Source organism: Colossoma macropomum, unplaced genomic scaffold (assembly GCF_904425465.1).
Source record: "Colossoma macropomum unplaced genomic scaffold, Colossoma_macropomum, whole genome shotgun sequence".
Classification (NCBI taxonomy): domain Eukaryota; kingdom Metazoa; phylum Chordata; class Actinopteri; order Characiformes; family Serrasalmidae; genus Colossoma; species Colossoma macropomum.
The window spans coordinates 8,185,948-8,212,604 of NW_023494803.1; the positions used below are offsets into that span (position 1 = coordinate 8,185,948).

Below are 26,657 nucleotides of genomic sequence, written 5' to 3' on the forward strand. Positions count from 1 at the left end.
AAGCCCCGCCCACCTGCGCTAGGATTGGCTAGTAGTTTTTCAAAATAATTTTTTTTATCTGACTCTAAAGCGTTGTTAAAGCAATGTAACGATCATTTATAAATACGTAATACATATGTGTATATGTTAATTATAAATATACACAACAAAAAAGAGAAAAATAAAACACTAATAACATTCATATTTCATATGCAGGAACATATATTGAGGACAACATACATATATTTTTTAGAATGACTTTTTGTTTAAGATTTGCCTTTTTGGAACAATCATATATACATACATAATAAAAATAATATTGATAAAAATGTGTGATACATTCCATATGCATAATACATTTATAAAATATACATATGTACAAATATATAATACATATATACATGTATTATTTTTGTACTTTCATATATATGATGTATACGTATATATATTATCTTTTTTATATTACACACGCACACACACACACATATATATATATATATATATAATGTTCATTTAATTTACAAATAAAAATAAATATTAAAAAAATATAAAAATACAATACAAATAAAAATAAAAAAAAACAATACATAAATGTTCTTGAACGACGGACTGCTTGTGAGTACGAACCGCTAGCCAATCACAGCGCAAGATGGCAGATACTACTGGCCAATCCCAGCGCAGCAGGGCAGGACTTGTCAGAATACGGGCGGAAAAAGAAGATTCCACCGGTCTGGCAATTAGTGGCATTTCTGTGGCGCGCGCTTTGGTGGATCTGCCGGACGCCTCTGGACTGAGAGAGTTCCCTTTCTGTCTTTCTGTCTTCCCTCATGTTTCTGGTCAGGAGTTCGTCTGTGTCCCCAAATTTGCCCTGAGCTCCTTCACGTCTAGTTCGCCAAGGTAAGCAGTGCTGACACTTATTAGATAAACCAAAAATGACCTGGAGAACGATTAGAGAGATCCAGCTGAAGTGCCGGTGTAACGCTCGCCCAACGTTAGCAGGACGTTTTCGTATTTTGAGTTTGGAAACTTCACGTATTTTTGGTCTCACTTGTAGGAATATGGAGGTGTAGCGGGTTTTTTGGTAGTGTGTTTGCTGTCGGTTTGAGACTATGACCCTCACTTTGGGGTCGTTTTGGCGTTTCTCATAAGACAAACTAACAGACATCTTTAAACTTTAGCTTACAGTAAGTTAACGGTTCTAACGGTTTTTCGAATTTTTGCCGTTCCACCTTAAATGGTGCAGCAGGTCCGACGGCGTCGGAATGGAACTGCTGCACCGTTTAAGGTGGAACGGGGAAATTCGAATAAGGAGCTGGCGAATAGGAAGCCGACTTCAGCCTCGTGGTAGTCTCAGTGATTTTTGAAGCTGACAGAGAAAAGTCTGTCAGGTAGCTCAGCTGCTCCGTTCATCTGTTCCAACCAAATAAGTACAGAAATACGGAATAATAACACAAACAGCTGCATCCGCCGGCTTTGTGCGCAGAGGAATGCTCTGAAATGTGTGAGCAGGGAGAAGACAGTGCACCTGCCTGTGAATAACACAAGCTCAGTGAGGTGTTAGCACTATGTTGGTAACCTGTGAACGAGTCTCAGTCACTATTGACATTCACTGTTTGCTCTAAAACCCCTTATGAATGGCTTTTATTTCACTAAATGAGACATTTCAGTGTGTGTGTGTGTTTAAAGAGGTGTTCTCTGTCTCGCTTTTCTCCTCTCTTTCTTTTTCCCTCAATAGAAAGTATCTAGTGTTCAGTTCACTGATACTGTCTTGAAAAAGATGGTTATTTACAGGTTCTTCAGTTAAAGGAATGGTTCTGTTTAGAATCATGAGTCCTATATAGAGCTGTTTCCTCCTTAAATGACTCTTTGCACGGTGAAATGGTTCTTTAGATTTATGGAGAATGTGCTGTACACTCAAGAGATGGTTCTTCAAGGGTTCTTTAGTACAAGTGAATAGTTCTCATTGGATCAAGAGTCCTATATAAAATCATTTCATCCTTAAATGACTCTTTGCATGGTGAAATGGTTCTTCAGAAACTCTAAAAGAGATGGTTCTTTGTGTTCTTTAGTAAAAGTGAATAGTTCTAATTAGAATCATGATTTCTATATAGAACCGTTTCACCCTTAAATGACACTTTGCATGGTGAAATGGTTCTTCAAGGGTTCTATAGTAAAAGTAAATAGTTCTAATTAGATTCAGGAGTGCTGTATAGAACCATTTCATCTTTAAATTGTTCTTTGCACGGTAACATCGTTCTTCAGATTGATGGAAAATGTGTTGTACACTCTCAAAAAAGCTGGTTCTTTAGTTAAGAAAATGGTTCTGTATTGAACCATGAACACTCAAAGAACCCTTTGAATGATTAAAGGGTTCTTTGCATCATCAAAGTATTCTTTAGACTGATGGAGAATGTGTTGTATATATGGTTCTATATAGAACCTTTTTGAAAAGGGTTCTAAATAGTACCGAGAGGGATTACAATGTCAAGGCTGTTATAATAGAAGAACCCTTTTTGGTGCTGTATAGATTTTCAAAAAAGGTGCAAAGAACCCTTAAATCATGCAAAGGGTTGTTTGCGAATTCATGGTTCTACACAGAACCGTTTTCTTTACTAAAGAACCCTTCAAGAACCATCTTTTTTAGGTGTGTATATGCTTCTATATAGCACCTAATAGGGTTCTGCCATTGTTACAAGCTTGATGTCATGACAATAGCAGAACTGGTGCTATGGAGAACCATTTTCAGAAAGGTTCTATGTAGAACACATTCTCCATCAATCTGAAGAACATTTCACCATGCAAAGAATCATCTAAGCGTGAAATGGTTTTATATAGAACTCATAGTTCTAAATATTACCATTCCCATTCCTGAAGAACCCTTTAAGAACCATCGTTTTTGAGAGTGTAGAGCCAGCAGGGTTCACATACACAGATCAGAGTAATACGCACTAAACTAGGATCGGTTCCACCTCCACTCGCAGGACTGAGATATGAAGGGTCCTGGATCAGCACCTGTGCTCTCAGGTGTTTGATCCATATGCTTCTGTTTCTTTGCTTCTGATCCCGAACTCGGGAAGCTCCTCAGATTCAGGCGTTCTCCTGTCGGTTTGGTGTGAAGTCGTGGGCGTCAGACACCCTAGCCGATGAAAGAGAGCGCCTGCTGCGATATGTGAAGACGCTCTGTGTTTAAATCGTTTTGGAGGAAGAGAGCGGGTATCCCTCTGCTCAGAGAGAGAGAAAGAGAGAAAAGAGAAGTGCTGCTACAGTAAAACAGTGACCGTTGTGGTGAGAGGAAGCGAGGAGATGCTAGAAATGGAAACTATCACACATACTCTCTGTCTGTCTCTCTCTCCCCACATCACACACACACACACACACTCCTCCCTGTCTAACACTTTCTCACGTACTGCCTGTTCTTTGCAAGTAACCCAAATGGCCTCTTGACAGTAGATTTAGTAATGTATGGGGGCGAAACATGTCGAAATATGCATGTGCTGGAATGTATCACTGCTGTCGGAACAAAACCTCGTATCTCCATTTTTGTCATTTTTCAGTTTTTGACATCATTTGAAAATGCCTGTTGTTCTTTACATTGTTTGTAAATTTCATGATTAATTAACCAAAAGAAACGGCCCAAAATGACTTGATGAAAACTCTGGTTCCATTGACTTACATTAAAAGTAAAGTAGTTTTTTTTCCTTCTCCTGTAAAGTTACCATTTTGGAGATTGAAGGTTTTGTTCCGACAGCAGCAGTATATTGGTGTTATTGGTGCCATAGAACAAGTAACACTCCACAGCTTGTATTTACAAGCTGCGTACAACACACAATATCTAAGGGACGAATAGTTATGGTTGGGAAAAATATTACATAAGACAGTGTTTGAAGACTGTTTCATGATGTAAACTCATATATTACATTTTTGATGTCCTTTCTGTGTGGAGTTTGCATGTTCTCCCTGTGTTTGTGTGGGTTTCCTCCCACAGTCCAAAGACCAATTGGAGATGCTAAAATGCCCCTCGGTGTAAGTTTGTGTGGCTGTATGTCTGCCCTGTGATGGACTGATGACCTGTCCAGGGTGTTTCCTACCTTTCGTCCAGTGAGCGCTGGGCTAGGCTCCATCACCTGCGACCCAAAAAGCTAAGCAGCTTAGAAAAAAAAAAAGTGTGTTTGTGGTGCCAGAATGACGATGAGCACCTTTATTTTCAGTCAGCATTTCTCATGCTTAGCTGCGGTAAGATACTTAAACATTAACTAACGGTGTTCTCCTTGTAATGAAACATACAGTTGTCCAGTGTTCTTTAAGTAGAGATGATCAGTTGGTCAGTGTTCTTTAAGTACAGATGATCAGTTGGTCAGTGTTCTTTAAGTACAGATGATCAGTTGTCCATTGTTCTTTAGGTACCGATGATCAGTTGGTCAGTGTTCTTTAAGTACTGATGATCAGTTGGTCAGTGTTCTTTAAGTACCGATGATCAGTTGGTCAGTGTTCTTTAAGTACTGATGATCAGTTGGTCAGTGTTCTTTAAGTACCGATGATCAGTTGGTCAGTGTTCTTTAAGCACAGATGATCAGTTGGTCAGTGTTCTTTAAGCACAGATGATCAGTTGGTCAGTGTTCTTTAAGTACTGATGATCAGTTGGTCAGTGTTCTTTAAGTACAGATGATCAGTTGGTCAGTGTTCTTTAAGTACCGATGATCAGTTGGTCAGTGTTCTTTAAGTACCGATGATCAGTTGGTCAGTGTTCTTTAAGTACTGATGATCATAGATGGGGACACGAGTCAGCAACTCAGACCTGAGTCACGCTCAGTTCACACTTTCTTTTTAAGGATTTGTCCTTGACTGTCTATCGATTCGACTTGGACTTGAGGCTACAGGCTCATGAAGTTTCAGCCTGGGGATAAAAAAAGCACTAAAAATGCTGAATAAATTAGATTAAACATTAACGCGGTAAACGAATCAAAGCTTTACTCTCCAATCTAACGTGTGTGATTTTTACTGTTGGTTTTGTTGCAGCCATGCACAGTTAAGCCTGCTTCAGGTTCGATATGGCTTCATATAATGAGCACTTCATCACAGAACAACCTTCGTTACGTGCTGTTCTCCCTCAGCTCGCAGCGGCATCAGGTTCAATACGGCTTCAAAGGACAAGCATTTCATTACAGAAAAACCTTCGGTCTGTTGGACAGAACGAAGCACTAGTTGCAGTTAATGCTCAGTATAAAGAAAGAGACAAAACAGCTGGCTATCATATAGTTAAGGTAGTTCTGCTATATTGCATGTAGCGCTTTAGTTTTTTCCTTCAAACTAAATGTTTTTCTGCGTCGAAAGACTCATTATTTGAAGCAGCGTTGAACCTGACAGGTTTTTAATAGGAGTTTACTTTTGTCTCGACCCTGGAGACTCCCGTGAAGCAACTTGTGAACATCTCTGCCAACAATATCCACGAGTTAGCAAATTGTGGTGTAATTTATCACAATAACAGTAAGTATCATATTGTGTGCCTCTACACAGCACATGCAGCAGAGATTCAGAAGTGCATAAATAATGCAAGCTGCAAACGGAACAAAGAACAAATGCACCATGCTAGACAGCATAAAACATACTGGTAGGTGTGTATTTGTATTTGGTTGGTGTGTATTGCACACACACACACACAGTGATATACAGGGTGATTCAAAAAGATTCATCCGATTTCAGAATGATTTGTACAGACAACATCAACGCCACAGTCAAATTCATCCCATACTTGATTGAGCATGTTGGGTGTCGCTGTACTCACGGCTCTTTCAGTGCGATTTCGGAGGTCATCCCGTGTTGTGGAACCAATAACGAATGCTCTGAGCTGTTGGAGCTTCACTGCCCACGAAAATCACACTGCACAGTTATGACTGATTCACTCTTATTGAAGTGGAGAACACAAAACGCTTTCTGCTCAGGGGTCTCCATCTCCTCTCAGACTGAAGGGAGTCATCTTCCGGTGAAAGTCAGAAACTCTATTACCCCCTCTTTCAATTGGTATGTGATTGGTTCCTAGGAACCTCATGGTTGTAAAAATATTATATAATATAATCTTTTTGAATCACCCTGTACAATAGCAATCAAAAGTCTGGATTCAAAGTTTTTGATAATATATAAGCAGTATGGTGGCAGATAAATGTAAAAAATGATTATGATATACTAGCCCTGTCCATAATTGAAAATTATGAAAAGAGCTGTAGATGATTCTTAATTGGCTGGTTGAAGTTATAATGAAAGTGATATTCATAATGTGTTGTATTTTAAAAGGTGAGGCAGATGACGACAAAAATCCTATAAGTTGATAATGACAGTATATTTGTCCTTGAATATCTTTTTTTGATTGCCAAAATACTTGACTAAAACACTTTAAACATCCCTTTGTTGTCTAATTTAGCATATTTAAATCTGCATTGTTTAATAAAAAAATAACCAAAAATACTAATATGAAAAGTGATGCCAAACTTTTGAGGGCTGGTGTAAATATATAAAGAAATGTAAAATATATAACGCTGCTGTCGGAACCTCATATATCCATTTTTGTTGTTTTTCAGTTTTTGATATCATTTGAAAATGCCTGTTGCCCTTTACATTGTGTTTAAATTTCATGACGAATGGACCAAAAGAAATGGACCAAAATTACTTGGAAAGACGTCTGGTTCCATTGACTTACATTAAAAATAAAGAAAGTTTTTTCCTTCTCCTGTAAAGTTAACATTTTGGAGATACAAGGTTTTGTTCCGACAACAGCGGAACAAATCTATACAATATATACATACGTATATATGTGTAAACACACACACATGAGTATGAGTTGGTGCGCTGGTGAACACTTCATTAATTGGGGCGAGCAAGCATGCAAGTGCAGTGCGGACCACCCGTTGCAGCAGTTTCTTCGAGTGAGATCAGGGGGAGGGGAACCAGACAGTAATGGAATATGTGAGAATATTTTAAATGAAGGCTGTATAGAAACGCATCAGAATCACATTGAGTTTCCTCAGCTGCTGCAGGAAGAGCATCCTCTGTAGTGCCTTCTTAATGAGGCGTGAGATATTCTGCGCCCACATGGGGGTGCTGGTGATGGTAGAACCCAGAAATTTGAAAGACTTAACAGCACTGATGATGGTACTCTTGATGACCAGGGGAGAGTGGGCACATCTTCTCAAGGCCTGACGTGATCATGAAGTTTTACCTCACAGCTAATTTCCGTATAAATTATAACTATGATTAAACATTTTTGTTAATTGTTTGCAACTATTAAAGTGCAAGCTTAAAGTGGCTACATTGGCTGTTTAGCTGTCTTGCTTGCTAACTTGCTCCTAACTGATGATAGGCACAGCTTGAGCTCAAATACACAAACAAATATTACTGCCACCGCCCTCTGAAGATGTTACAGCACCGGACAGAAATTAGAACTGCTTTATTTACATGTATTTGCCTCAGCCCAACTGATGAAAGGGCACCCACATTCACATTCTGTTTGTTGTGACGTAAACATATGATTGTGAGAGCCGTGGAAAATAATTGTGGTCAGTTTAAATATTTGCGATCCACTCAAATATTTGCGATCTCAGGCAAATATGTAATAACTGTGACAGGCCTAATCGGAAGGGTTTGAGGTTTGTTTAGCTAAAGCTTGTTGCCTGCACACCATGTTCATGTTAGGTGTAGTCATCATTATCTTTGACAAGACCCACAACAGTGCTGTCATCTGCAAACACAATGAATTTAGCCAAGCTGTGGACAGGGATGCAGTCATTACTGAGCAGAGAGTACAGCAGAGAGGATGCGCCCATGCTAACTTAGCGTGGGTCTGATAGAAATATATCTCTTGTCTGTCAGGAAGTTGGTGACCCACTTGGCACATTGAGATGAAGGCGCTTAGCATGCAGCCGCTTCTGGATGTTTGTATTCGCTGGCAGAGCTGAAGTCAACAAAGAAAACTCTGGCATAAACACCCATTGTCCAGGTGGTCCAGGATTTAATGGAGACTAGTGTGGACTGCATCTTCTGATGAGCGATTAGATGTGTAGGCAAACTGCAGGGGATCTAGAAAGTGGATCTGTGTTGTTTCTCAAAATGAAGCTCAGTTGACTTCATGATCACTGATGTCAGGGCCAATGAGCGGAACATATTTAACCGTTTTGAGGATTGGGCCTATTATGGAGGTATTAAAGCAGCTGGATGATGTGCATGTGTCCAAGGAATGGCTGCATATGCTGGTAGAAACAGGGGATAATTGTTTGGCCTGGAGCCTTGTGATACTCCCATCTGGTCGTGTGGCTTTCAAAGACATTTCGCTTTTTTAGGATTTTGTAAACCCTGTCTTCAGTAATGGGTGGTTCGTAGGTACTGTTGCAGGTTAATGCAATGCTGGAACTGGGCCCGAGGTGCTCTGGAGCGGGGTGATGAAGCACGCCGTGGTGAACACTGCTGAAGCACCTGGAAAGCGGAGTGAGAAGGCAGGGCTTGGTGGTTAGTAGATAAGGGTTGTGAAGCATAGCGTGCCAGTTGGTAGAGCTTTAGACAGTCTCAACACCTTATCTGACTCTGGTAATTGCTGGTTTTTCAGGTTTTCAGCCTCAAACTAGTGGCATAATGTCTGGGTATGTAGGGTATGCACCTGCATATAGGCCCGTGTTTTGGTGGGCCTGTGAATCACTTCGGCTTCTTATGTCCTCAGTGCCCCTACTTCTTCAATGCAATTCTAAACCCCACCTCATTTTCTTAGTCCACACCAGCGCTTCCCATGAATACGTTTTACAGTTCCACTTGTATGTAGGCTATTTAACCCCTTAAACTTATATAACTACAGGGACTAAAGGGCAAAATGGCTGAGCTATTGTTAGGTTATAGAAGTGTGTAATAAAACTTTGGGCCTGCTGGTGGGCCCTGGCCATTTAAGGGGTTAATACAAAAACTGAAACCTCCACTGAGCAGTGATTAAGAAACACCCATTCGCACACACTTTATCCATATTTTGTGCTATTAAATTGGATCTTGCTGGACTCGTCTTGCGATTGTTTGTGTGTTAATTAATGTGGGCCTGGTCCAAAAGCTGTGCGTACTGGCTTGGGGACAACTTGTTTCGCCGCTGCCTAAAACCATCTGTATCATTGCATAATCAGTCTGTCTAAAAAGAGCCTAAGAAAAAGCGCAAAAGGACCCTTTAACGGTGCTGTAAAAACGGTCAAATGTTCTGTTCTGTCTCGTGAAGCAGGTGACTGTGTGTGCTTTGTTAGCTGGTTTCTAAGACGACAGTTGTTAATGTCGCCTTGGATAAATAGGGCAGAACTGAATTGGATTAGCTCCAGCACCTTGTTAGTCAATAAGCCCTCTGCTACCTGGAATATAAACACCTTCCAGGATGATACATGAAAACTTTCCTGGAGGGTAGAACTCTTTGCAGGTAATACATAGAGATTCCTTATTGGGAGAACAAAATTATGCAAGAAAAGGCACAGCACTCAGTCTATTTGTAGTAGCAGAATGTCTTACAGCTTAAGATGCGACAGTCAGTGATTGTAGTTTGACCATCCCATTTAGACAGAATCAGAGAACGTACGACAGCTCTGCTCCTTTTGACTGTTTCTGGGACCGAGAAGTAGATAACCCCCAGAACTATTTCACTGTGTTCTCATTGTCTCATTATGTTTCCGGCTGTAAACAAAACCACTGTGTGAGTGTTTTTAGTTAATTAAGGTAGAACAGAGGGAATGTGGTGTAGTAAATTTCTCAGACAAAAGAAAAACACTGAAGAAATGTTTTGAAATAGTTTTTCCTTATACAGTAATAGTATCGACACTGAACTGGATAATATCAGATAAGCAGTGAATTAAAGTGTAAAAGTGTACCAAATTGTTACGTCTTAACTGTGTCGCTTTTGTGTTGTATAATTACAGATTAACTACAGAATAATTATAGATTTTTCTCAACCAACGTACCATCTTTTCCAACCACGTCCTTCTGTGAGGCGCTTTGGGCTGAAAGATGAATCATTTTTATATTGAAATCACAGTTTAAGACAATGCAATAGCCTACACTCTTAAATAAGTTCTTCTAGGTTCTTAAAAAGATGGTTCTTTAGTAAACACAATCATTCTATATAGAACCATGTACACTCATTTTGCTTAAATGGCTCTTTGCATGGTGAAATGGTTCTTCAGATTGTTGGAGAATGTGTTGTATATGGTTCTGTATAGAACCAAAGAGGGTTCTGTTACTCTGTCAAGCTTGTACCAATAGTTAAACATTTTGGTGCTCTATAGAACCATTTCAAAAAGGTGCTATATAAGACCATATACAACACATTCTCCATAAAGCATGCAAATGGGTCGTTGAATGTTTATGGTCCTATATATTAGCTTTACTAAAGAACCCTTAAAAAAACATTTTTTAAGTGTGTACAATTTAAGTGTTAAGAGGGGAATTTGAACCTAATAAGAGATTATAAAATGCCTATAGATGAGTAAGACCAGGGTTTGACAACCCAAATGTGAAGAAGAGCCATTTTGTCCTTTCAGTAAAAATCAAACCACCTTGGGAACCACAATATATCCATTTTACCATCTTGGCTATGAACATGTCTCAGTATGTGCTGATGTCCCAGAAAAGGCTATAAATGTAATATAAACGGAAACACAGACTCACTACGCTCTGCTTTAAGCTTTAGCTCAGCTTTTCTCACATCTCTGGCAGGAAACTTTTCCTTAAAAGTAGAATAGTTTCTTGTAAAATGTCTCTCAACAATCGACTTTTTACGAGGCTGAAGGGTTAAAGGGTGAATTAGCAGTTATACCTTCCAAGGTTTAAAACCGTTTATTGTTAAAACTGTTAGAACGATCAGCAGAGCTTTATTTTACTGCAAAGGAAGATTATTTTATTTTCACCTAAAAATCTGATTCTGCTGTGGAGCCACAACAGGGCAGTAAAAGAGCTGCATGTTGCCGACCTCTGAGTTAGAGCAGTCAGAGGTAACCAAACCTCAATGTGTTGTGACATCACAACCATAACTTAATGGCAGTTTGGCACACTGTGTTCAGGGGTCAAGCCTCAAGCCTTGTAAGAAATCGCAATTTAAATTGCAGTTACTATATTAGTTGGAAAAATCACAGTTAGATGTTTTCCCCAAATCGTTCAGCCCAGAGGCACCAGGCTATTGATCTTTAAAAACTAGGACAACCTAGTGTGTCTGCCCAGCCATGGTAAGAATGTACAGATACTAAATGTTGCATATTCTTTACTGTATGTGCGTTATATCATATGTTTATGAGTATTTTGCTACAGCAGAGTTGAAATTAGAGTGACCTATTTTACTCAGAATTAATCAGTCAATCAATATCGAAAACTGTCGTGAGATACTCAATGCAAATAAGAATCTCACAACCATCAAAGTCAAAATGGTGACCAAAAGTTACAATAATTAACAAATATGTTAGAAATGTGCCAGAAAACACTGGGATACATTCCAGCATCCCAAAAAGAGAGGGAGGGAGAGTGATAGAGAGAGGTGTATTTATTTTCTCCCTCATTTTCTTCCATCTTGACTCTAAACTGCTGCTCTTACTGTTCTTTCATTCTACTTTTATTATATTATTTTAATTATCATCAAATAAAACAATCAAAGATTCTTATGTTCACTTGTTTTGATGGTGCTTTGTCTAAATATGGTCGTGCCAGTAAAGCTTACTGCATGGAATTGAATAGAGAGAGTGAACTGTACACTGTACAAATCATCCTGTTTATTTTTGCCAAATCTCCAGGATAATGAAATCACAGTGTTAACGCTCCAGTAGAGTAGGATCTCGTCTTCTCCCAGAATAGCTCTTAGTGACCTTCTCTCTGCTTGTTTATCCTGCGCACAGCTTTGCCAGAAAACACATTTCTGAACAAAATTCATAAACATTTAAATTGCTCAGCAAAAGGTGGAATGATGAACTGTGTACATGGATGAGGCGCAGTGGCTGCCTGTTGTTTTGGCTGTTTGTTACTTCAGGCCGAAGCGAAGCCTGCGAACTTTCTGGATTACGGCTGGACAGTTATGGCAGAGACGAAAAGAGTCGTCCAGAGTTAGAAAACACCCCCGGAGCCACATCACCAGCGTTTCATTATATCTCTCTCTGACGTGTGCACACGCACACACCTGTCTCTCTCGCTGTCAGTCACGTCTCATTAGTTCGTTACCATTAGGCAGGCTCGATTTGTAAATTAGGGAGCAATGAAGCCATGCCTCGCTAGCTCCTTTAAATCATGAGCAATTCTCTCAGAGAGCATTACAGATCGCAGCTCTCTCCGAGTTGAGCCGAGGCTACCTGCTGTAGGTGATGGTCAGGAAGCCTTCTGCATCCGTGCTCAGCCGGGTGAAAACACAGCTGATGGGCTAATGTGGCACGTTCATTGCTATGCTGGTGAGCGTGCAGTGTCCTTTCCAGATGGGTTAAAGTAAAGCAAAGTACATTGAGGTGATTGGGCTTTATTTTCTTTAGCGAGGCCAAAGCTGTTAAAACAGTATACATCATCATTAGCTGCGAGGCACATGGTCTCAGAGCTGAGAGCGTGTTTGTGAGTATGTATGATCATAAATAAACTGAAGTGGCATGTTTTTTATGAGTCTGTATAGTCTGTCCTCCAGAATGATAATACTGGAACCCCTGTGCTCGAGCTCTGGCCTGGGTCCAGTCAGTCATAGTTTACGCCCCGCTCTGTCCTTGCTTGTCCGCCTGGACAAACTCCTGTGACACATCGCCGGCCCTTCAGACAGCCGCACTTTTCTTCTCTTACCGTATAAGCATTACAGACCCTTCCGTTAGTGGTCATCAGGTTGGCACGTCTTACATTAAGGCACAGCTCCAGTTCTGGATGGTTTAGTTATATCTCAACTCATCAGTTCATACTAAGTCCTGTTTTTAAAAACATAGGTGCCAAAAGGGTTCTTTAGAGTGACCATTTTTCGTTCCGTAAAGAACCTTTTTTAATGGTTCTGTAAATTGAATGCAAAGAACCCTTTTAAAGTTTAAAGAATCTATACATAATATAAAAGTTCCTTACCAATTAAGGGTTTTTCCCAGAACTTTACATCCAAGAAGCTAAGAACCATTTAGGAACCTTAATTTATTTTTAAGACTGTGGTTGCTTCAGGCTTAGCATCGGTAACACACATCTGGTCACTCGAAAATGTTACTACAAAAATAGAATCTGGTAGGTTCTGGTCAGTGGCGTATTTAGAATTTTATGGGACCTACACTTTTAAAAATGATGGTTCTTCAATGGTTCTATAGTAAAGAAAATGGTTCTGTATAGGACCATAAACACTCAAAGAGCCTTTTGCATGATTTGCATTGTAAAATGGTTCTTCAGATTGATGGAGATGGATCTATATAGAGCCTTTTCGAAAAGGGCTCTATACAGCACCCAAAGTGTTCTTCTATTGTTAAAATGTCAAATAGAGGAACCCTTTTGGGTGCTATATAAAACCCTTTTTTTTATAACGGTTCTGTGTAGAACCATCTGTAGCACATATAGGCACATTTTCCATCAATCTGAAGAACCCTTTTGTGATGCAGTAAACCCTGTAATTTTGCAAAAGGTTCTTTGAGAGCTCATATATATATAGAACCAGTTTCTTTGCTGAAGAACCCTTGAAGAACCATCTTTTTTTTAAGAGTAACCTAAATATTAACATTAGACTGACTGTTTAGTGATCTGATACCCCACTGATCAATTATAATGTTACATAGATTCTCAAGAACCCTTTCTGTACATGATAATATCAGAATCATATTGGTATCAACAGATATTTGCTAAAAATATTGTCACTGGACATGTTTGGATTCGACTGATGTTTCAAACTGAAATTTGATGGCCTACTTATTATATTGAAGAGCAGAATATTCAGCAGAGCTTGAAAATCTATTTTATTCATTTTACTGAGTTTATAATATTATAGAAATGAATGTTAAATTTCTCTGTAATGATATTCCAGGTTTAAAATAATTAAAATGTAGTTCATTTCTACATTTTATGAATTTATATATCGGCCTCTGTGTCGGCAAATACGTACATGGAAAATAATACCTATCATCATCTGCCCACGGTTACCATATTAATTTTGATAAAATACATATTTAATCCAGATGCTGAAATCCCCTCTCCCTGTACATTGCGATTGCCTCGTATACTTAAGCAATAGAACACGGAAGGGACTGTGTTATTGCGATAACACACAATCTCGAGTGTTCTATTGCTTTTATACAACAGTTAAATAAATGAAGTAAGAAATGAATAAATTAGGCTGTGAACGCGGCGTTTAATATGTTTTAATGTTAGCAGCTTCTTCCGCCAAATCATAGTTCCTTAACAAGCAGCTCGTTGCTACGTCAGAGTAATGAGCTCCACTCACTCTCTGCACAGCCAGCAGTTCGTTCTCCAGCTCCTTACACTAAATTCCCAAACTGTCATCACCACTGAGCAGCTTTTTTGTTTTTTATTACGGCAGTTTTATGGCTCAGTCCGATTTGGTCAGACTCTGAAGATCAGACTACACGTTTGGCGGATGGTATTCGGTTCATTTCTGGCTGATTCCAGGTTGTTTAGGTTCTTCTGTCACAGCTGCCGACTGAAAGGCTGCTCAGTGGTGATGACAGTTTGGGAATTTAGTGTAGCCTAATATGTAAGTTATGTAGTTTTGAGAGTGAGTAATTGAAATGAGGGCCTTTGTGAGTTTAAGGGGTAAAAAACAATAATATTTTTTTCCCCCGAAACAAACGTAGGACACCGTACATTCAGGCTACACTACACAAGACTACACAAGATGGAAATTCTGATTAGAAATTCTAGTTATCCTGGACTCCTGGTTCATCTGTGCCTCCTGAGAAGGAGCGCAGACCATTCTAGTGCTTTCGTTTTCTATTTATTCCTCTGACAGTTCCATCATTTGATTGTGCAGAGTGTATTTAAATCGCAGCATGCCTGTGGAAGCAGTGATAGGGGATCATTGCCGCCATCACTCCAATGGCAGCAATGGAAATAGGCTTGTTAATTGGCAGGCTAATTATTTCCTCCTCAGCCTCTCAAATGAGACAATACTCATGCATCTGATAGCGTGGCGTTATTGAATTGGCCTCTCCCTCCTTCCCCCCTCCCCCCCCCACATGGGGCCCGAATGGATGGGCTTTGATGCACCTATCGAATGAAAACGCAATGAGGTCGTCTCGTCATTGTTTTTTGGAGCCGTTGGGTATTTCAGAGGTAGTTTGTGGAAAAATAGCCCACGGCGTGACTCCTGCTGTCATTTCATCGATTTCATTGACCTTTGCTAATTGTCTTCCCACGGTTCATTTTTACGCCTTCGCTGTGTTCCTTCATAGCTGTGGCCAAAGCAGGCAGGTGATGCTAATCAGGCCTTTTGCAGGGAATCTCTCCATGTGTGCGCATGTGTGTGCGCGTTTGGCAGCGTATTAAAGCAGCGTCTCACTGAGGAGCAGAAGGTCGAAGCAGTGGTTCTGACATAATCCCCCCTCAGAGCCAGACACCTCTCTCTATTCTCCATCTCATAATCTCCCTTCATTAAGTGTTCCTCTGACAAATATAATCCTGATATAATCCGAGCGTGCGGAGTGCGCTATTGTGACGCTGAAACTGATCATTTCATATTTTCAGGTTGCTAGGTTGGAATAAGCTAGCAGCATAGGGTAAATAAAGGTTTGCACATTATTTGAGTGAATACAAATATACTAGGGCCTTTAACATGTTAAGATGATAAAATATTTAGTGCAGTAGCACAGCATCGCCTAGACCTTCTGCTCTGCTGGAACACAAGAAACGTGTCATAAAATATCAGTTGATATCTGCTGATCCAGATATGATTCTGATCATCATGCATCTCTAATATATACACTCATTGGTTGGAACAGGGATCAGCAACACGCTGCTCCGGAGCCACATGTGGCTCTTTTACTGCCCTGTTGCGGCTCCACAGCAGATTAGATTAGTAGGTAAAAATAAAATAATCCTCCTTTACAGTAAAATAAAGCTCTGCTGCTCGTTCAGACGTAGTTTAACAATAAGTGGTCTTAAACGCTGGAGTTTAACATATAACTGCTAATTCACCCTTTAACCCTGAAGACTGCTGGACACCATAGCAATGGAGACAATCTCACCTAGCTAGTAGCTAACGAAAAGGCAAAGAAACGAAAGATTTAAGACAGTTTCTCGAAGGAATTTTCATGTTCCACCTTAAATGGTGCAGCAGTTACATTCTGGCGCCTCAGGCACCATTTAAGGTGGAACGGGAAAATTCGAACAAGAAGCTGGTGAATAAGAAGCGACGTCAACCTTGTAAAAAGTCGAAGTCACGAGATGTTTTACAAGAAACTGTTCTACTTTTAGGGAAAAGTTTCCTGCCAGAGATGTGTGAAAGGTGGTTAAAGCTGAGCTAAAGCTTAAAGCCGTGCAAAATAAGTCTGCGTTTTTGTGTATATTATACGTTTTATCCTACACTTTAGCACATACTGAGACGTATTTACAGCCAAGATTGTAAAACATTACTTTAATAATACAAACATAGAATATTATGGCTCTCATGGTGGTTTGATTTTTGTTGAAATGGGACAAAATGACTCTTCTTCAACATTTGAGTTGCCGACCCCTGGGTTGGAACATGCAGCCAGTGTCGCTGGACATTATGATGAAAATGAAAAACTGTTCACTGTATGGAAATCAAATGATTTTCTTGTTCAGGTTCATGTGAACCCTGTTTTCACACAATGAAAATAATGTTATTAAATTATTGACAGTCATAAATATGATTAAGCTTACTTTGTCCACTTGTGATATAATATAATGCACTGCTTTTTTCAGTGGAAAGAATCTTTCTTTAGTATCAAATTTGGGCAAATATGATAAATGTGGTCAAATGCAATTAATTATTAGTCTTTCAAAAAAAAAAAATTGAAATAAAAAATTAAAATAGTTGACAGTTTACTGCTCTCTCTTATAGTAACTGTGAGAGCAAATAAGAAACGTGAATAATAATGATAAACCACACAAAATATTGTCATACACAAATATAAATCACTTCTATCTCTTACAGTAAGGCAAGTGAGATTTATCACAATGGATTACACAAAATGTAAATACTCACGATTCATTATTTTTAATCACGTGACACGTGAAGTCAACATGAATGAAGGAAGTGGATGAACAAATGCAAAAACATATTCAAACAACCAATTTGGAAGAAGAACAAACTGCCTTGTGTTATTAAATTTCCGCAGGCTTTGGCTCATCAACCCAGAAAACATCCTGTCAATCAGGGTGATTTCACACACAGAGAAGTGATTGGAGCCCTGGGGACCTGCGGCTTGAGAACTGGTTTGTTTGTCACGTGGTTTCAAGGTGAAGGAAGGTTTTTAGCTTTAACATTGCTAGTCAATATTGACCTTTGGCCTTTGCAGTAACAATCAGGTTCTTCTGGATTGACATAATGTTTTCAAGTCATTAATCAAGCCTGAAGGAAACCTCACACAGTCCTCATTTCTGCTCCAGCGACACCTACGCTGCATTGAAAGGGTCTTGGCGCTGGTAAACACCAACACGAGGACGTGTGCGAACTGTGTCAATATTGAAATAACTCACTCGAACATCATAACCACGCCGAGTCTGGTTCTCATCAGGTCTTTTCATTTGGCCTGCAGCAGCGCACTTATATAACAGTGGGGGTAAAAGTTTTCAGACCTGCTCTCGCAAAGTCCTTTTTGGAAATAATGAAAAGGTGATTTTTATTTGCCAAGGTCAGGCCGTTCATTTCTTGCTATGTTATGGTGGAGCGTGCACCTTGGAGGGGCAGGTACAAATACCACATCTGCCCCTAAACCTGACCTCAACCAGAACTTTTCACACATCCTTGTTGGTTTTATTTGTACAAATATGAAACTGTGAGATTATGTAATCCTTTTGTTCTCTTTCACATTGAGTAGAAACAATCAACAGTGTTTGCAGTGCTTGCGTTAAGCACCCAGGGCTTTTTTTTCAAGTCTTGAGCAAACAGTCAGTTTCTTTCCCCATGCCTGCAGCAATGACTCCTGGTTGGCTTTGTAGTGTGCAATGAAAAGTCTGACCCTCAGCCTGGTCATGAGCAGAGCGGTGAGGTCACTGAATGCACTGGAAATTGTGACAGTCTTCACAAAGATGGATTCTTCCACCGGGAACATCTGAGATGCCCTGAGGAAGAGGCTGGGAGTTAGTTTAGCATTTTAGAGTGGTAATAAACTCCTTTGTGATCGGTTGTTTCGTCTTTTACACCTTATAGTTTCACAAAAAAAAATCAAGTTTCAATTTTCTTTTTACCCTAAATTGCAGTTAGTCAGCTGAGACATTTGTTTTCTGAAGGAACAAACTACGAGGTTAAGGTAGCTAACAAGCAATGAAAGGGAAGTTGTTAAGTAGTCTCAGATAGCCTTGATTAAGTGGTTTCTGACACTATGATGTACTATTATCTATAAAAATATCTTCAAGATGGCTGCCACTGCTGTTAGCTATACAGTTTACCTTTGTCCATTTTGGTATCTTTCAAGTCCTTTAAGGTGTAATAATAAAATTGCTTTGTGTGGTCTGGCTGTGTGAAGGGACAGTCACATTAACCTTCGTCAGCAACATTTTATGAGCGAATTTACATTAATTTCAATGGAATTTGTTGCAATGAGTGGTTTTGGAGCAAATTCACAAATTCTGGTGCGAATACACAACTTTGACAAGCAAATTCAAGTCCTCAACCACTACCGCTACCACTTTGGACGTGTTGACCTCTGAAGGGGCTGTCCTTCATATAGATGAGAGCAGGCATCCGCCACTTTCCTGTCATCCGAATGACGGCGCCCCCTTTTGGGTGAAAACAAACCTGGTCAGAGTGCCAGCATGTACATCTGTTCCAAACACGTACCACAGGTAAATTAATGTTAAAGTGAATGACTCATATGAAAAAAATATGTATGGGACGTGTATTTTTATATATTTGAAATATATTTCAAATACATTGCAATCCATGCTGAAATGCATTCCAAACACTGAAATATATTTCAGAATATATTGCCATATATCTCTTAATATATCATATATCACATATCTATTTAAAAATAACGAACCTTTAACATGGCAAGAGCAAGTGCTGTAGGTATTGATACACTGTGAAAATGCAGTTCGGTGATTTGATATCTCATGAATAATGCAAAATACAATGCAAAACACAGAAGTCAGTATCATTTAGTTATATCTGTAACCTTTGTTAAAATTACGTTATACGTATTTTATACTTAAAAAAATATAATACCAAATATAAATCAATGCATTTTAAAAATATATGTAACAAATATATTTTTGGCCATATTCATACATTGCAAAAATATATTTGGTAAAGACTTTTCTTAGTTAACAGTTATAATGTTAAATTTCAAAGTAGTGAATGATGATGCTGCACTGAAATGCAGTAAAGAATAGAACATAGTGAAAAGCAAAGGAAATCCCAATCTAATGTTTATTCCCCTGGTTTGATGAATCGTGGGTACTACGTAAAACAGCTTCACTTGCCTGAAGTGATTATTATGTTATGATTATAACAATCCAATTCTACATGTGTCTGCATTGATTCTATTATAATAGTACTTTAGGGAATCGAATTGTAAATATGACGCCTCCGGCCACTAAGTAGGGTCGTTTGTGCACTTTGATGGAGGCAGACTGAAAAGACACGATATAATGACACAACCTGTTGATTGGCAACGACATGACATAGTTGTTTGCCTGTGTCGGATTTGGGTTAATAGCTATAAATCGGCATTTTCTTATTTTATCCTATCCAATTTTTACAGTATTTACAAATTGCATAATGTACCCGCTGCTTTCAGCCAAAAAGGGGCGGTGACATTACGCAGGGGTAGAGTAACCAGATGTGTTGCTCCAATCCATAGCAGCACTGAATATCCAATATAGAGGAAATGCTAATTTTATCAGTGTCTAAGCTTTAACCTTTTACAAATTCTTCCCCGCTGGCTATAAATAAACACGCAAAAGAGAGACCATGTGATCTGTATGATCTGCAGTCAGTTGCGAGACTGTGTCTATAACCTTTATTTCTGTTATTGTAATGTTTATTCTAGGTGAGTTGTTAGCTCCTTGGCTAACCACAGCTGCACAGAAGTCACCCTGCTGCTCCCCACCAACCACGGCACTAACCCGTACTAGACTAACACACAGTGTGTTGTGTGGGAAACTCTGTGTTTTGGGTGCTGGTCAGATGAGGAATTTCCTGGGAAATTTCCTGCTGTTTATAAGTAATAGGACAGTAACTGTGTTTACTGGTGTTATCTAGCAAATGTTCTGTAACATCAGTGATAAAAAAGTGAGTTTAACATGCTCAAACTTGTTGTCAACACAGCCCGTTTTTTGTTCTCAGATGGAATCCAAATTGAAAAACCAGTTTAAGTATTTAACAAAGCAGTGAGCCTTGATGTGGTTTGTCGGTGTGGTCAGGTAATGTCAGTGAGGTATGAATGCCTGTCTAGGTGTCTGTTATTATGCTTATAGGCTAACAGATATGAAAGCTGAAGATTATTTTGATACAGTTGTAGTAGTGGGATAAATTCAAAGAGGCTCAGTGGATGTTTCTTTAGTTTGAGTATGAAGTATGTCATACAGAGCTGTTTGTTTCCTGGACTGGGTTTGCATGATTGCTTTGGGCTTGCTTGATTTGCTCTGTATTTTTAATCCTGCTTATGTAAATTTCCTCCCTGTCTCCTTTATCTGTAACCTCACTATTCTAATGCGGCCCAGAGGAATTCTCCAAGATTCTTCCTTTTTCCTTGCTGCTGCTGTTGGCTCTGGGCCCAAATCTCCGTAAAGCTGCTGTGTGGAATGAATTCAGTAAACTTTGATGCTACAATATTACATCACTTTTATTATTACTTTAAACAGAAAAGTGTAATGGTGTTTAGTATTTGTCCAACCAAGACTGTTCACTCTGGTTTACATCTTACTTTTAACAGTGTTATGTGAATTAGATAAGAATAGTATTGTTTTTTTTTACCTCATTCTTCAGTTTTCAGTAAAGAGTGCTGTTCATTCCTAACAACTGACTGAAACCTGGTGAACCTGGAAACCTAGACTTCAGCTCACAATTCCAGACATGTCTAAGACTTTAAGAAAGTCTAGAGTGCCTTTTTTTCTCATGAAATTGCCCCCAGCCATTGTACATCAACCATGATTGGTTGCTTTCTCGGTCACTTCCTGATTGTGTTGGTAGTTAATCTAATGTATAAGACAGGGTTTGGCAACATGCGGCTCTTTTGCTGCCCTGTTGTGTCTCCACAGCAGAATTAGATCTTTAGGTAAAAATAAAATAATCCTCCTTTACAGTAAAATAAAGCTCTGCTGATCGTTCAAACACAGTTTTAGTTATAAATGGTCTTAAACGCTGAAGTTAATGTAGAACTGCTAATTCACACTTTAACCCTGAAGGTTGGTGCGCAGACTGCTGATCACCATAGCAACGACAATAGTGTCGCCTAGGTAGTAGCTAACAAAAAGGCATAGAGAAAGATTTAAGATGTACATCAATAATTTGGAGACGAAATTAATTTATTTGCATTTATAATCACTCCAGCTGGTTTCTTGATATGTTTAATCTGCAACGAGAAACTGTCAAACACTAAAAAGTTGCAAAGCTGAAGTCTCGTTCGAATTTTCCCATTCTACCTTAAATGGCGCAGCAATTACATTCTGGCGTCTCAGGCACCATTTAAGGTGGAACAGGAAAGTTCGAACAAGAAGCGTTCATTTTACGAGAGACATTTTACAAGAAACTATTCTACTTCTGTGGAAAAGTTTCCTGCCGGAGATGCAAGAAAAGCGACTATAGCTGAGCAAAAGCTTAAAGCAGCGCAAAGTAAGTTACATAAATTTTCATTTATATTATATTTTTAGCCTATACTAACACATTAGCACATACTAAGACATTTGTACAGCCAACGTGGTAAAATGCTGGCTTGGCTGGATCAACCTAAATACCACAGAGAGGAAATCTTTGTTGGACAATTTTTTGTTGGCAAGTTCAAGATATTAACCTTCTTGTTTCCAACCAAAATTCATCAGTGGAATAAGAATAGTACTACAATACTCACAGTTTAAATATAACAAGCATGACAATTCTTTGAAATCAAAGTGAACTAAACATGACAGACATGTGTTTATTAATTGTAAGAATCATCAGGTCCTCTGTGAAAGTGTAGAAGGCCCTGCTGTTCCCTGCTGAGTAAACCAGTAAATCAGTATCAAGTTGTAGCTGTAGAGAACTGTTGAGAGTCATAATATGTATAAGGATGTTTAACATAGATATATTTGTATTAATCAGTTAATTGCAGTGGTATTTATATTCTTATTTGATACCCTGCTGTTCCATCCCTACCTGGTGATCCGGCAGCAGCTACAAGCCCAAAAAGAGGGCAAGCCGCGCTTATCCGCTAAATGGACTGCTTGTATCTTCTGTACATATTTATGTATTGCGTTTGGGCTGAAGTCCCTGCATAGTTAGTCTAATAGCTGTGTGTGCACGTAAGTGCTGTCAGCACATCTCAGCTGCTGCTACTTTTGACTGAACAAACTGAAGATTTAAAAATAAGCGAGACGACAGATGACCTTGCGTCCTCCACGGTTGATTACAAACTCAAAACAGACGGTGATATTTCCAGATGTAATTAACGGACGATAAATCATATTTAGTGGCACTGAGCAAGAGAGCAGACAGAGACGTCTGAATCATAACCCACGGCCCTGGCTTTTAGCCCTTACATCATCATCAAGGGACATCTGCTATTGTTCGTAGAGATGAGATTTGTCTGGCTTTATTAGGAACTGGATGTATCATGTCAATATCAAGACAACTCGCAATTACAATCAGTATAATCTCACCAAAATGCCTAAGCCTAACCTAATCCTAACCTGGAAAAGTAGGGCTGTCACTATCAGTAATATTATCAAGTGATCTGTTGATTATTTAATGACTAATTGAGTAATATATTATGCATTAATTAAAGCCAAACAATAAAAAATGGACTTAACAAACCCTGAACAGCCATTCAGAGATTACAAAAACTTCACTGGAAAAAGATGAAGTTAAAAAGCCTTTAAAGGAAATAATGTCCATCAGGCCGTGTTTCTTACTGGAAGAGAGAGCAGTAATCTGCCAACTAATCAGTGCAGATTCGCAGGTAAATTTCATAACCATGAACATTACTAGGAATTATTTGGTTGGATTTAATGCAGCCATAAAAAATATGACCACTACACCTTCATTGCTAACACCTGCTGTAATTTTGCTATAATTTACAATTTACAAGAACATATTACACAGTATGTTCTTGTATTTTGCTATGAATTCAGGAAGCTCTTGTCTGTTCTTGTTCTCAGTATAATTTACAGCAAGTTCCCATAAATGTAAACTATCCCAGAAGCTCTATAAAAGTAAAATGGGAAATCTACACAAAGTACGCAGTATTTAATTTAAAAAAAGATTAGAAATGTTAGTACTTTGACAAACACATGGTAGATTAGAATGGCTTTAATGGCCTGTTTAAAGGAGACAGAGTCAGCGATTCAGCAGGTTGTTGTAGGTAGTGCTCTAATTCTTCTAGTTTTCTGCTTTTTTCTAAAAAAGGAATGAATCATTTGACTGTAAAGGGCTGCTGAAAGGAAAAGGCTGTCTGCCTTAAATGAAGAATAAGAGACCACAGACCATTTTTATGTAATGTGTAGGTACAGAAGATTCTCAGAATGCAGCTACAACCAAAACAAACAGGTGAGAAACATTATCTCGCTTAAAAGCTACTGAATGCTTCAAATAACACTTTTAAATAACTCCTAAAGATGTGATGATGAACTGTTTCAGTCTAGTGAATATATCTTGCTCTGAAAGGCTCGGTTTTGGCGTGTTTCCCGTCAGACTAGTAAAACCCACTGCACAGACATGCATACGGATACACGATCAGAATGCAGATGACAAAATCCTGATAGTTGTGGTCTGCACAGCGTCTGAGGCTGAGACTTCTTTACTGGCAACTAAGCTAAAATTTTACTGCATAATTTTTTTGCTCTGGAGCCACCTTTACTTAAACGTTTGCTCCTTTTCACGTTTTCATATGTTCCCACAAAATGTGTCCCAATGCTGAAATTATTCTAAATGAATTCTTAAATTTGTCACTAATCACTGTATATTTGTCACACATGCCTTGACTAGAATGGAAATAATCTGCATCAACATTCAGACTGAATGGTCAACAGTCTGAAAAGAGTTTGGTACAATCAATCAACACATGTCCACCACACTTCAGCCTACCGTGAGAAAAACTTGGAAAGTGATCACATTTACAGAAACCAGAACAGCCCAAATAAACCTTGAGAAACCCCTATTGATTGGTGGAATTGATTGCAGCTTCGTAGTGATTTTACCCACTGTTGAATCAGCAGACAGGTGCCTTGCAGGCAGGCTGGAGGGAAGGAAGCGAAGAAACAAAGGAAACTCTGCCGAGTTCTAGAGCACGAGCTGTACTCTGGTGTCTCTTTGCTGTAGATGTGGAACAGCTGGGAGTGGATTTACTCTCTCCTGCTGTGGTTAAGCCCAAGCTTTCCAGCTGAAGGACTGGATCTCCTTTGGGATCTTTGACCTGCATCACCTGCTTTACTGTCACACGTGTGAGTTTGAGGTCTCAGTGCTGCAATGAGCATGGTAGGCCTGTGCAATAGGACAGTGTATTTGGATATTGGTTAGCCGGTGCTAATGCTCGACTAAATGATCTTAAATCATATTTACATTCAGTGTTTTATTCTCTTTCACTGTTATTGACCAATAAGTGATATATATAATGGACTGTTAAGGGGTTATTTATAAGCAGAGCTCATTTCCCAGTGTCTCTTCAGTGAGTTCCCCAGATGTTGCAAAATTGCAATAATATATCCTGCTTTTTCACAGCTGTCTATTTCTGGATTTCACAGAAATATCCTTATTTTTTAACAAGAAATTGTGAAAAAAAGGTTATTTTTTATTTTTATTTTGACCTTTTTTATTTTTCTCTCCTTCTTCGCATGCCGTTGTATCCCTGCTAAAGGACATTCTTTGCAGTGATGATAAAGTGCTTTTCTAGTCAGTCATGTACCTTTGTTTATATTATTTTAGCCCCAACTGCTAGAGATTAAATAGAACAACGTCAAATACTCGATTTATCTTAAAGTAATAGGCAAAAATTCAAATTTACAGTTTTCCGCTTATTCCGAAGGTAGTCAATCAATAGTCAATCAACAGTCAAGGTGGCCTAATCATCTCATTCCCATGCCTTACTAAGACGTGGGCACTAGGGCGGCAACAAACAACAAATTTCATAGTCAAAAAATCTATTGATTACTGAAACGAACAATCGATTATTCGGATTATGAATCACTACATTACCGAATATGTAGCTATTAGCTTTTAAATCTAGCTTGAGGTTGTTTTATGCATTTGCTAACAAACAGTGAAGACAATAAAGATGAATAACATTCAAGAATTCACTGTTTTAATGAACTTTCCTGCCAATACAAAAGATAAAAAAATAAAACTCCAATATATTTTTCCTGTCAAAATTTAATAAAATATAACAAAACTAAATCAATTTTCCTTTAATCAAGTAAATAAAAAATAAATCTAAATTTAAATGTTAAATTTAAACAGTGCAGTCTGTGCTCTGTGATCTGCTGTCTGTCCACACTTTGCTGCTACAAAATTTTACAATCACAGGTCTGCACTGAAACAGAGGAAAGTCAGTATCTCTCCAAGCTCCTGTAGGAGTCTCGCCCTCCCCTGAGAGTAGATACTCCCGCTGCAGAGGAGGCGTGCTCTGATGGAGCGGATGGGAAAGTTGCGAATGTTTGTGGCAAACTTCTCTATGAACAGTTAAATTTGAACGATTTTGTGTAAACGCTTCATTTCAGCGGTAACCCTTCGTCCAGCTGCCCCGTGTGTTCACGAAGAACTACCTCCTTAAACTGTTAGCGAGTGGAGCCAAACGTTCACGGAGAACAGAGACCTGTTTGGAAATGCTCTCCTGTATTCGCTGAGTTTGACCGCAACAATGCAGTGTTTAAAACTGTAAACGTTATTTGGAACGTGAACAGGGTCGCAGTGAATAATAGTTACTTGCTCCTCTGTTTCAGCTCCATTAACGATTCCAGAGAGCAGCACTTCGAAATAGAAGATGTTACAGCTCAGCTCACAACATGAAGTAGGACGGCTTTTAGCAATAACGGTAGCTAACCTGCTCGCTAACACAACTATCACTGCGTCCCAAACCACACACTTGTGTACTTCACACACTACACTAATGAGTGCACTTCTAATGGTATATGTGCTATTTTTACACACTATTTAGTGTCTTAGTGTGCGGTTTGGGACGCGGCGTATCTTACCGAAATGAATCTTCATCCAGTGAGCGCTAATGTCAAAACGTTCCTAGTGAGCGCGAGAAGGACGCGTAATGACGTCACCAACTAATCGACTACTAACTTAGTTGCCAACTAATTTGGTCGTCGATTTTAGTCGACTAAGTCGAATAATCGTTGCACCCCTAGTGGCCACGCGTCAGGAT

The 26,657-nt window shown here is 39.0% G+C and overlaps 1 protein-coding gene across 1 annotated transcript in view; it reads left to right on the forward strand.

Annotated features, from left to right (window-relative positions):
- The first annotated feature begins 711 nt into the window (after positions 1–711).
- chrm3a (cholinergic receptor, muscarinic 3a) overlaps positions 712–26,657 on the forward strand; it is a 191,805-nt gene continuing 165,859 nt past the window's right edge. The window contains exon 1 of the mRNA XM_036594160.1: positions 712–876. The gene's annotated coding sequence lies outside the window, so the exon portion shown is untranslated. The remainder of the gene's footprint in view (positions 877–26,657) is intronic.